At 38.2% G+C, this 11,774-nt stretch overlaps 1 pseudogene across 1 annotated transcript; it reads left to right on the top strand.

Annotated features, from left to right (window-relative positions):
• Window positions 1-585: 585 nt before the first annotated feature.
• Window positions 586-1,553, top strand: LOC307105272 (protein SET-like; annotated as a pseudogene). Its single transcript has one exon. The product of its transcript is annotated as a protein SET-like (transcript).
• The last annotated feature ends 10,221 nt before the right edge of the window (window positions 1,554-11,774 follow it).

Below are 11,774 nucleotides of genomic sequence, written 5' to 3'. Positions count from 1 at the left end.
ACCAGATGTTCTGTGTTCTGCCATTTGCCTCTAACCACCATGCAGCACTGCCTTCCCAAACCCCTCCAGGATGCCCTGCAGATGTGGAAGGTTTTTAGCCCCACCTCAGCCCTGCCTTCCTTGGCCTTTCTCATTCAATCCAACATGTTTTCCCTCCTCTCCACCTGTTCATTTTGAAAACGTTCTAACTTAAAGAAAAATTGTAAGAAAAGTACAATGAACACTGTTCACCCAGATTCCCTAGTTAGTTGTTCATATTGTCCCCAGCTGGCTGTATCTCTGTGTGTGTGTGTGTGTGTGTGTGTGTGTGTGTGTGTGTGTGTGTGTGTATATCTATATATATAGATATATATATATAGATATATATATATATTTTATTTAACCATTTGAGAATTAGTTGCTTTAGCTTTATGACTTTGTGACACTTCCACCCCAACATACTTCAGGGTGTATCTCAAAAGGAAAAAAAGATTCTCATTTCTACAATACAATTAGTTTACTCAAGAAATTTAACATTCCAGTGTTCAGCGCACCTTCGAGCCCGGCGACTTCCCAGCGTTCAGATCCTCGGACTTTCCTCACAGCATGGCCCCCAAACGCGGGTCCTCGCTCCCACCTCAAACAAAGAAACTGGAACTGCCTCCAGCCCCCAAGCCGGAGAAGAAGCCTACCCCTCAAGACGTGCCAAAGGGAGAAAAAGAACAGCCAGAAGTGATTGAACATATTGATGAAGCACAAAATGAAATAGACAGACTTAATGACAAGCCAGTGAGGAGATTTTGAAAGTAGAACAGAAATATAACAAACTCCGCCATTTTTTCAGAAGAGGTCAGAATTGATCGTCAAAATCCCAAATTTTGGGGTAACAACATTTGTCAACCATCCACAAGTGTCTGCACTGCTTGGGGAAGAGAATGAGGAGGTGCTGCATTATTTGACAAGAGTTGAAGTGACAGAATTTGAAGATATTAAATCAGGTTACAGAATAGATTTTTATTTTGATGAAAATCCTCACTTCGAAAATAAAGTTCTCTCCAAAGAGTTTCATCTGAGTGAGAATGGTGATCCATCTTCAAAGTCCACTGAAATCATATGGAAATCTGGAAAGGATTTGACGAAACGTTCAAGTCAAACACAGAATAAAGCCAGCAGGAAGAGACAGCATGAGGAACCAGAAAGCTTCTTGACCTGGTTTACTGACCATTCTGATGCAGGTGCAGATGAGTTAGGAGAAGTCATCAAAGATGACATTTGGCCAAATCCATTACAGTACTACTTGGCTCCTGACATGGATGATGAAAAAGGGGAAGGAGGAGGAGGAGGAGGAGGAGGAGGAGGAGGAGGAGGAGGAGGAGGAGGAGGAGGAGGAGGAGGAGGAGGAGGAGAAGAAGAGGAAGGGTTGGAAGATATTGATAAAGAAGGGGATGAGGATGAAGGTGAAGAAGATGAAGATGATGATGAGGGGGAAGAAAGAGAGGAAGATGAAGGAGAAGATGACTAATGAACACTGATGGATTCCAATCTTTTTTAATTTTTTCCAGTCCCTGGGAGCAAGTTGCAGTCTTCCCCCCGCCCCCACCTCTTGTGCTCAGCTGCCCTGTTTTTGAGGTCTCTTTTCTCTCCTTTACACCATGGTTCTCACCTTATTTGGGGGGGATGTACCTTGAGCAGAATACAGTGGGAAAAGAATCTTTGCCCCTTTCTGGTTCAAATTAATTTTTACCCCTTCCTGTCTCAAGAAAACCTTTATGGAATCAACACCACCGTGCTCTGTGGGAAAAAAGAAAAACTGGGAGCTGGAGGGTGCTAGGCCCCTGTGCTTAGAATTCTAGCTTTTTTCCTCCTTTCTCTGTATATTGGGCTGAAAGATTACACTGTGTCTCTATGTGAATATGGACAGTTAGCATTTACCAACATGTATCTGTCTACTTTCTCTTGTTTAAAAAAAGAAGAAGAAAAGCTTTAAAAGGGGGGGTTATAGAAGGTCAGCAAAGGATGGGTTTGAGATGTTTGGGTGGGTTAAGTGGGCATTTTGACAACATGGCTTTCCTTTGGCATGTTTAATTGTGATGTTTAATGGACATCCCTGCAGTCTAAAATGACACTTTTAAAATAAAATTCTCTCCTAATGATGACTTGAACCCTGCCACTCAGAGAATCAGCAGAACCTGTAGGATCTTATTCAGAATTGACATTTCTCTATTGTAATTTTGTTCCTGTTTATTTTTAAATTTTCTTTTTGTTTATTTTTGGAAAGGAAAGATGATGCTCAGTTTTAAACATTAAAAGTGTACAATTTGCTTTGTTACAATAAAACTAAATGTGTACACATACAAAAAAAAGAAACTTAACATTGATATAATGCTATTATCTAATATATAGTCCTAAGTTCTCTAATTATCCTTATACAGTCTTATGTAGCTGATTTAAATGTATATGTATATATGATATACATGTATATTTATAAATCATATATAAAACATACATATACTTTTAAATATATAAATAGGTAATTTATATACTTTATATATAAATTACATACATATATAAATAATATAGAGATAGAGATATATAAAGATAGAGATATATAGATATATATTCAGGAATTAATCAAGGACATCACATTGCATTTAGTTGACATATCTCTTTACTTTGGTCTCTCTTTTGCTTTTTTTTAATTTGTTTTGGTTTGTTTTTATTTTGCTTTGTGCTATTGCATTAGTCTTAGCAGTATTAGTATAGACTCATTATTAATTCAAGAAATGTATTTTTTGATATAAAGGAGCTATGTCAAGAGGACATAGTCTCTAGCTTGAAAGAATTCCCACTAGGAAAACTGAATAATTTGAACATCGAAATGGCTAATGACAGAAATGGCTATAACATATTAAGAGAAAAAAAGAATATATTCTGATATGAAAAAAAATAAAAGGGGAAAGAAGGAGAAGGGAGAGCTCTTCTTTACAGAAGAATACCAACTAGTAAATGAGGAAGGAATTTAGAAAATTACCATTTTATAACCATCAGAGTGGTAACTCAGTCAAGAAACATCATCGCCCAGTCCATATTTTCATCTCCTATCTTCCACAGCCCAGTATTTTTATTCATTTGTTCATCCCTACAATACACACAACAGTTTTGATATTGCTACACCATTATCACTACCAACAGCTTAAGTTCAAGATTTCTTTACAATCTTTGTTCTTAGAAAAATGTCACCTTGAAAATATACAATCAAAATATTGTGCTTAAAAGTGACTTGAATAATTTTTCTAATGTGTATTTTTTATCTATTTGATATAAATTTAGGTTTTTCTTTTTCTGTTTAAATTCAACATATTTTTCCATCCTTGTTGATTTTATTTTTGGAAATGTAAACCATTAACATAGCTTAAAATTCAAAACCAAATCAAAAGGTATGTTCAGGAGAGATCCCTAACCCATATACTTGGTTCCCAATTACCCCTGTAGATAACAAACTTCATTAGTTTTTGTCTAATTTTTCTTGTGTTTCTTTTTACATAAGTACGCAGTTTCATCACAACTCTTTAAAGCCATTAACATTTATATTCCTTTTGCAATCATTATTTTCAAATTTTAGAAGAATATGTAAAAAAATTCCAAAAGAGAAATTCATCCCAAGAATATTTCTTCCCATTTCCTGCTTGGAGTTAGAGGAAGTACCTTGGTTTCCTTTATAAAGGACATCAGAAGAGGTGAACAGTAGGGAATAGGGAGAATTACAAGAGGCCAAACCAAGCCATGTGACTGAGGAGACTAAGTACCATCAAATTCCGCGAAGTGTGTATTTTTGGGTCTGAGCAGTAAACAAGAAAGCAACTAACTTGCCTCGGTTCTGATTCTCTTGTCACTGATATGATCAATATAACCAGCTCACCTATAGTACTTCTTAGACTAAAAAAAAAATCTGATCAGGTCACTCTGTAGCTCAAAACACTTCCATGACTTCCCACTACCTTCAGAATACATCCCAAACTAACAAAGTAGGCTGCATCCTTGCATCACACACAAAAGTGAACACACACACTAGAGATTCCCAACTGCTTGGTTCATTTCTCACCCTCCCATTTTCTCACATCGATCGTATTACTTGACATGTTCTTCCCCACACAGACCCAGGAAGTCAGTAGGATGGCTTTCACTTTGATCAGCCCAATGAAGCAAGCCTGTTCTCTGAGCTCTGAGGAAGCCTCTCACTGCAAAGCTCTTCATATCTGAAATCTGGGCATTGGGTTTGTAACAGGACCTCCAGAAATTGCAACTGCATTCAACCCTTGAACAACATTGGTTTAACTATATGGGTTCACTTATACATAGACTTTTTCAATAAATACTCCAAATGTATTTTCTCTTTCTTATGATTTTCTTAATAACATTTTCTTTTCTCTACCTTGCTTTATTGTAAGAATACAGCATATAATAGATATCACATACATAATATGTGTTAAATGATTATTTATGTTGTGAGGAAGGTATTGGTCAACAGTAAGCTATTAGTAGTTAAGTTTTGGGGGAATCAAAAGTTATACTACGTGGATTTTATTTTATTTTTACTATGGGGGGTTCAATGCTCCAACCCACAATTTATTCAAGGGTTAGCTGTACTTGTTGCCTAACACAAGAAAGAGGTGTGATTTTAAGCTTCATACCATGGACAGTGGAGGAAGGCTCACTGCTGAGACAGTACAGCACTGAGCCCCAGCCTATAGGGTCCTGCACTGTGGTACATCCCTGAGTCCTCCTGAGAGTGAGGTCCATTGCCCCCCATCCAGTGCCTTTCCTGCCTCAAGCATTCCAAGTTCCCAACCCTGCAATCATGGTTGTGTCTGTCTCACCACTGCTTCCCATTTTCACATTTCCAAGCAGGCTAGTAAATTAATAGTCTCCTGAGAGATCTCTTCATTTGACTTCTCTTTTTGCCTTCCTACTCCTGAGATCCCACATCAGACCCTGCATGGCACTATAACAATCCCATAAATTCTGACATTTAATCTTAGCCTGGTTTCTTCTAGAGTCTTCAACCTTTCCTTCCACTTGAAGAGATGATAATAGAGTACTCTGAGGGCTAAAGATCATCTTTCTCTTAATTACTCAAAAGGACCATTCACTAGACATCATGGGTGGAATCTAGGTGAACTATTAATCGCATCAGAAATACTGCCCTCAGCTGGTCCAGGTAGGAACTACAACTCTAAGGCATTTCCCCCTCTTCACTCTAATCATATCTTTACCCTAAAATGAATCTTTGAATTGTGAATAAATTTTTTCCACTCAAGTAATGGGCATTATTCTGGTGCCGCTCATTGTTCATTCACATCAATGTGATTTTTATTAGACTAGAATAATAATGCTCATCTGCATATTTCATGTTTAAAGATGTAGTTTAGATAGTATATATATTTAGAATTCTTCACCTTAATTGCAGAAAACATCCAGCTAATGACACATTACCTCTCTCAAACACATAATAAACTCAAATTGGTCTTGATATCTATGGAGCTTGTGCAAATTAGTGAAAGTTACTACAAATTGGCAGTGCTAACTAGGAGTGGTGGAAAGTGTCATGGCCATTCATAAGTAGAGTCTAGAGGAGGAGGCCACATGGAACCAAGTCCAGTAGAGGCCCAGAATGGCTGGGAGTGGGAGGCTATTTTCCTCTGCCCTTTGGCACATAAGCATGCTTGTCTTCTCTTCTGAGGGTATCAGTTATTTTGGCCAAAAATGCATGTGACTTTGCATATAAAGATTTTTAAAAATCAGAAGAAAGATATGCTCAAGAGGCAGAGAAGGAATCCCAGACTACACTAAGAATCTGGAAGAGGGCGTGGAGTGGTGGCACCGATGGGGGAAGGAAACCTCTGCATCACTGGACCATGGCAGGACCCTGACCTGCCAGGCTGCACACGAGCAGTGGCTGGTGCAGTGGTTCTGTGTGAAGCTCTGGGGTCTTTCTGCCAGAGTTCTTCTCCCTCTCTACCACCCTCTGTCATGATCTTAGGTGAGTTACTTAGACTCTGTGAGCCTTTTCTATCCACTTGAAGAGGAATAGGTTTAATTCAAAGGATTGTGGTATTGGCTAAAGAATTGTTTTCTGCAAGTTGGGTGACAGAAAGAATCCTATGTATACTATCTAAATACCTTTAAGTAAACATTACTATTTTTATTGTGGTAAAATAAACATAAAATAAAATTTATCATTTTAATTATTTTTAAGTGTACAGTTCAGTGGCATTAAGTTCTTTCACAGTGTTGTGCAACCATCACCACTATCCATCTCCAGAACTTTTTCATCATCCCAAAATGAAACTCTATTATTTTTTTTTTATCCAGTAACTGATTTTGGTCATGTTCATAAATTTCGTCCATGGTACCTAATACATGTTAATTGTAGGCATACATAATATTTGAGATCATGAGGTGACAGTTTAGCTTCTGAACTTCATTTTTGAGCAGTCTTCTTTGTGGGGGTTAATAATTTATTGTTTTTACTCTTTATTAGCAGTCTTTTAAAGAACAGAGGGAAATTTTGCTATTTAAAAATAGAATAAAAGTCATTCTATCTTGAATTTTTATAAATTTAAGATACATTATGGGATCTTAGCAATTTTATTTTTCCTATATCTTGAAAATATTTTGCCGTTCATCTTAGACATGATTTGATATTATTCACCAATTCTAAACAATGCTAAAAAACAAACAAACACTAAGATAGTGTGAAATGGGAAAATGATGGAATTGCCAAAAGGTTGATATAATATTGAAATAAACCATTGCTATTACATCACCCTTCAGTTTACCAATTGTCTCAGCTCAACTATTGCAGCATCTTTCAAGGATAAAGAGAAGACAGAAGATAACATCTTTATAGTTTTTCAATCTTTCAGTAAACATAGTTGAGAATTCATAATTTTTATTTTCTATCCATAATGGCAAAAATAAGAAAATTTACAGAGGAAGATGCTTCGCAATTATTAAATCAGAAGATTAATGCAAAAAAATTTTATATGAGTAAAATCTGAGACTATGAGTCTTCAGATGACAATATCCTAGATCAGTGGTTCTCAACCTTCCTAATGCCGCGACCCTTTAATACAGTTCCTCATGTTGTGGTGACCCCCAACCATAAAATTATTTTCGTTGCTACTTCATGACTGTAATTTTGCTACTGTTATGAATCGTAATATAAATATCTGTGTTTTCCGATGGTCTTAGGCGACCCTGCTAGCAGTTCTCAACCTGTGGGTCGTGGCCCACAGGATGAGAACCGCTGCTTTAGAGCCTAAGACCATCGGAAAACACAGATATTTACATTACGATTCATAACAGTAGCAAAATTACAGTCATGAAGTAGCAACGAAAATAATTTTATGGTTGGGGGTCACCACAACATGAGGAACTGTATTAAAGGGTCGCGGCATTAAGAAGGTTGAGAACCACTGTCCTAGATGAACTTTCTCAAACTCTAGAATCAATGAGTGGACACTCTATTTCTAAGGACAAAAGGAAATATTATATTCTCAGTGAGTTACTAGCTAGCTCAATAAGAACTTTACCATGCAATGTTTTGTGATCAGAACCTAGACCACCCTATTTTGCTAAAAGGATGAGTGACAATATCCTTTCATCTTTTATGATGGTTGTACACCAAAATGTGCTTTATATGGGCCATAAGTAAACAAGGCAGGTCTGTATAGAAAGGTTGGTTGAAGAAAATAAGTAATGTAAAAATCAAAAATTCTAATTTTGTTTATAAATCTGAAATGTTTTGTAGTTATAGAACAAAGAAAGCTCTTCTCTCAAAAAAGTATGAGTCACCAAAGTTTTCAAAAATATATTCTGATGATGTAACTCCAAGAAGATAAAATCAGAAGTAATGATAAGCTAAACCTTTTTGAAACCTGGAATTAGTGTATATAAGATGGGTATGTTCTGGAATCATACATGACAGCTGATGACCAGTTAAGGCATTCAAAGGAAGTTGCCTGATTTAGATATATATACCTTCTAAACCAGGAAAACCTGAAATGAAAAATTCAGATTTACTGTTCAAATTTTTATTAAAATTTCTAATGAAGCTGTTTTTAACAATATCTCTGATTTTACTTTTTAAAATTACTCATTAAATAGCTAAAAAATATATATAAAACTACAAAACGGGTTCATTGGACTCAAATGATAAATGTTGAGAACTATCCCTGGTATACCAAGGAATAAGCACTCAATATAATTTTGTTGTTATTATCATGCGTTCACAGAGTTTCATCAAGTCCTAGAGTTATTCTGAAAAAGAAACCACATGCTATGTTCCATGGAACAATATGAAGAACTCATAAGCACCAGCAGGTCTGAGGCATCCTGTTACCACATCCAGGATAAGAGGGTGTGCAGCGTGCCTTCCCACATTGGCATGCAAAGCAGATCTGGGGCCTGTTGTGGCCACTCTTCCTGGAGTGTTGTGGGTCACAGTGCAAAGCCCGACAAGATGCATCTATCTCAATGACCACCATCCCCTTCCGCTGACTCACATGGGACTGAGCAGCCAGCCAAAAACCCAGTAATATGCCTTTCATGACTTTTAAAAGCTCAATCATTTTTTAAAAATAAAAACTTGCACCCCAAGTTCCTTTAGATTAAAAGCTGTTACTTTGAACAATGAAGGAGGCTATGGGAAGTGACCATCTGGCTGGAGAAGGACATATCCATCAAAAAAAATCATACTAAAAATAAATAAATAAAAAATCATACTACTGAATACAGACAAGGGCACCAAGAGGGCCACAGAAAAGAAAATAGAAATTGAGGAATTTTCATAGTAATTGAAGAGAAAAACAAAGGAAAGTGGGAAAAGAAGAAAAATCAGAGCTCCAGATGTCTATATATCAATCAATAAATAGGACTTTTTTTTTTAATTAGTAAATGTGACCTGGGTTTTTCCAATCTAAGAGAGAACTTTCCAGTCACAAGAAGGATCCCTCAGTGGAAGAACAAATGACCACAAGAGTGTGGTTGGTTCCCATATAGGCATCTGTTCAAGGAATGGCCAAAGAACCACCTGAAATGTGTGCTGCAAAAGCCGTCCCTGAGTTGGGAGAGAGGAAAACTGGATTCCTCCTAAGGTCCTTTCCATCTGAACTCAGGATAACACAGTGCTTAAGAGAATGAGTCCTAGCATCAGAGTGTTCAAAGCCAAGCCCAGTATTTATTGAGGCACACTATTTACCCTGACTGAATGTAACTTTCAACATTTGTAAAATAGTAGGCAAGTGGGGGGACAATGAAGACAGGGGTACCCTCCTATCTAGGATATCTTCCGTTGGCCCCACAGGTCCCTTGCTGGTTTCACTGTCCTCCTTTCTGCCTCAGGAGACTGACCTCTATGAAATTCCTCAAGGAATGACGCCTGCTGCAGTGTGAGAAGGGTGAGGGGAGGGTATTGAAGCCATTGGTTCACTCCCTGTGGGGTTCTCTCTGGCTGCTGTGCCCTCCAGGAAGCCTCATCTACATACCTCTTTCCTTCTGGGTTCTGCAACTTTCTCCCTCCCTCCAGCCCTCCAGGCCCAGAGATGGTCACACCTCCTTTGTTACAACCCCAGGGTTACGGCACTATCTCTGGTGGATCCCTACCCCTGCTCTCACTGTGTAAGTAGTCTGTTTATGAAACCCTCTTCCAACTACCTTAATTTGGGTGTGTGTCTGTGCTTTGCTGGGGCCCTGACTCTGCCTTAAGGATGTGGAGAAGATTAGCTGTGCCTGGCGTTTAGTAAACGATGATGACCATGATATTTGTATCCTCCTTTCTCTTGCCTCTGACTCCTCTTCCATCTTTGCTTAACCCTTCCAGCCAGTTCCTCTTCTGATTCTTTAGCAGAGAAGTCAGCAAACTTCTTCTGCAAAGGGCCAGAGAGTCAATATTTTAGGCTTCATGGGCTACACAGTCTCTGTCACCACTGCTCAACTCTGCCCTTGTAGAACGAAAGTAACCATGGGCAACTCGCAGTGAATGTGCATGGCTATGTTCCGATAATGTTTTATTTATGAGCACTGATATTTTAATTTCATATAATTTTCATGGGTCATGAACTATTATTCTTCTCTTGATTATTTTTCAACCATTTGAAAAATGTAAAAACCATTGTTAGCTCACAAATCCCACAAAAACAGTCAAGTTTGGCAAACCCTGCTTTAACAGAGTTCTAAAATGCAGCATTTCTACTTCAACCCTCCAGGCCCAGAGATGGTAACATCTCCTTTATTACAACCCCGGAGATACGGCTACACCAGAGAGCTCTGCTGCTCCAAATTATATTCTATGTGTTTTTCTTATTTTCTTTAAAAAAACAAACAAACATAAGATTCTACAAATTCATTCTTTGAAGCTAAAGCTTGCTTGCTCTTTCCCATCGTCTTTGCCAGCTGGCATCCAACATCCTGTCCAATAGCACCTTCAGATCACTCCCCTCTGGCGCACCATCCAGGGGCTATGTCCTTGAAGCTGTTACCACACTAGAAACCCATTCCAACACCACCTCATCCAGTAAAAGGCACTCCAGGACTAGCCCCATTGAGATTCACTCTATAGAAATAAGAAGTCTATAAGAAGTGTATATAGGGCCCCAGCCGGTTTGGTTCAGTGGACTCAGAGCGTCGGCCCTCAGACTGAAGGATCCTGGGTTCGATTCTGTTCAAGGGCATGTGCCTAGATCAGGGGTCCATGCAAGAAACAACCAATTGAGGTGTCTCTATCATATCAATGTTTCTCTCTTTCTCTCTCTCTCTCTCTCTCTCTCTCTCTCTCTCTCTCTCTCTCTCTCTTCCCTCCTTCCCTCCTTCCTTCCCTCCCTTCTACTCTCTCTAAAAATTAATGGAAAAAATATCCTTGGGTGAGGATTAACAACAAAAAAGTATATATATAATGCAAAGCCTGTATACTGGCAATGTTGAGAAGATGAGGTTTGTCTTAGCAGAATTCCACCTGATTATGAATTCGAGACATGTACCAATATATGATGATTTACCAGTCTGATGTTTGGTCTGTCCTCCCTCCCCTTATCTGAAGGACATCTGATCAGTCAGGGCGAAAGTGTCCATAGATGCTAAGGTGTTTAACTCACTCCAGCAGACAACAGACATACAAAGACATTCTTGAATTTTAACGAGTCTTTTCAAAATAATTCCTTAGCTAAAGGTGGTTTTCAACCCTGGCTACATGTTAGGATCACCAAGAAAGCATTTTAAAATGCTGATGTGAAGGACTTACTCTATAATAATTGAAAATTTATCTGTGGTTTTAAAAAAGCATCTCAGGTAATTCTGGTGCAAGGTGAGGCTTGAGAATCACATACTTAGAGACATGGCCACGGGAGAAATGTTCAGACAGCTGAAGGAGGTCACCGTGTGCCCATTCAAATCATGAACTCTTTTTCTTTTTCTTGCTCTCCCTTGCAAAGCCTCAGAAAAGATGGCAATTGGGAGGGAGGGGTAGAAATGAAAAGTATTGTGCACCTAGTTTTTGTTTTGCTTTTATTAATTGTTTTTCATTCATTTATTCATCCATCCAACATTTAAATAAAGTATTTTTATGCCAGGCACTCCACTAAACATGCAGACACAAAGATGAATAAGATAGGTATGGCATCTGCTCTCATGGAGGTTGCATTCTCATGTGTAGAAAGGGTAGGGGGATGGAACAACTAATTGTACCATTATTTTTTAATGACAATAAGGGGTAAATCTGATTAGTTCATGGCACACCT

This window comes from Cnephaeus nilssonii, assembly GCF_951640355.1.
Source record: "Cnephaeus nilssonii genome assembly, chromosome: 2".
Classification (NCBI taxonomy): Eukaryota; Metazoa; Chordata; class Mammalia; order Chiroptera; family Vespertilionidae; genus Cnephaeus; species Cnephaeus nilssonii.
This window is presented reverse-complemented; position numbering and strand designations above follow the sequence as displayed.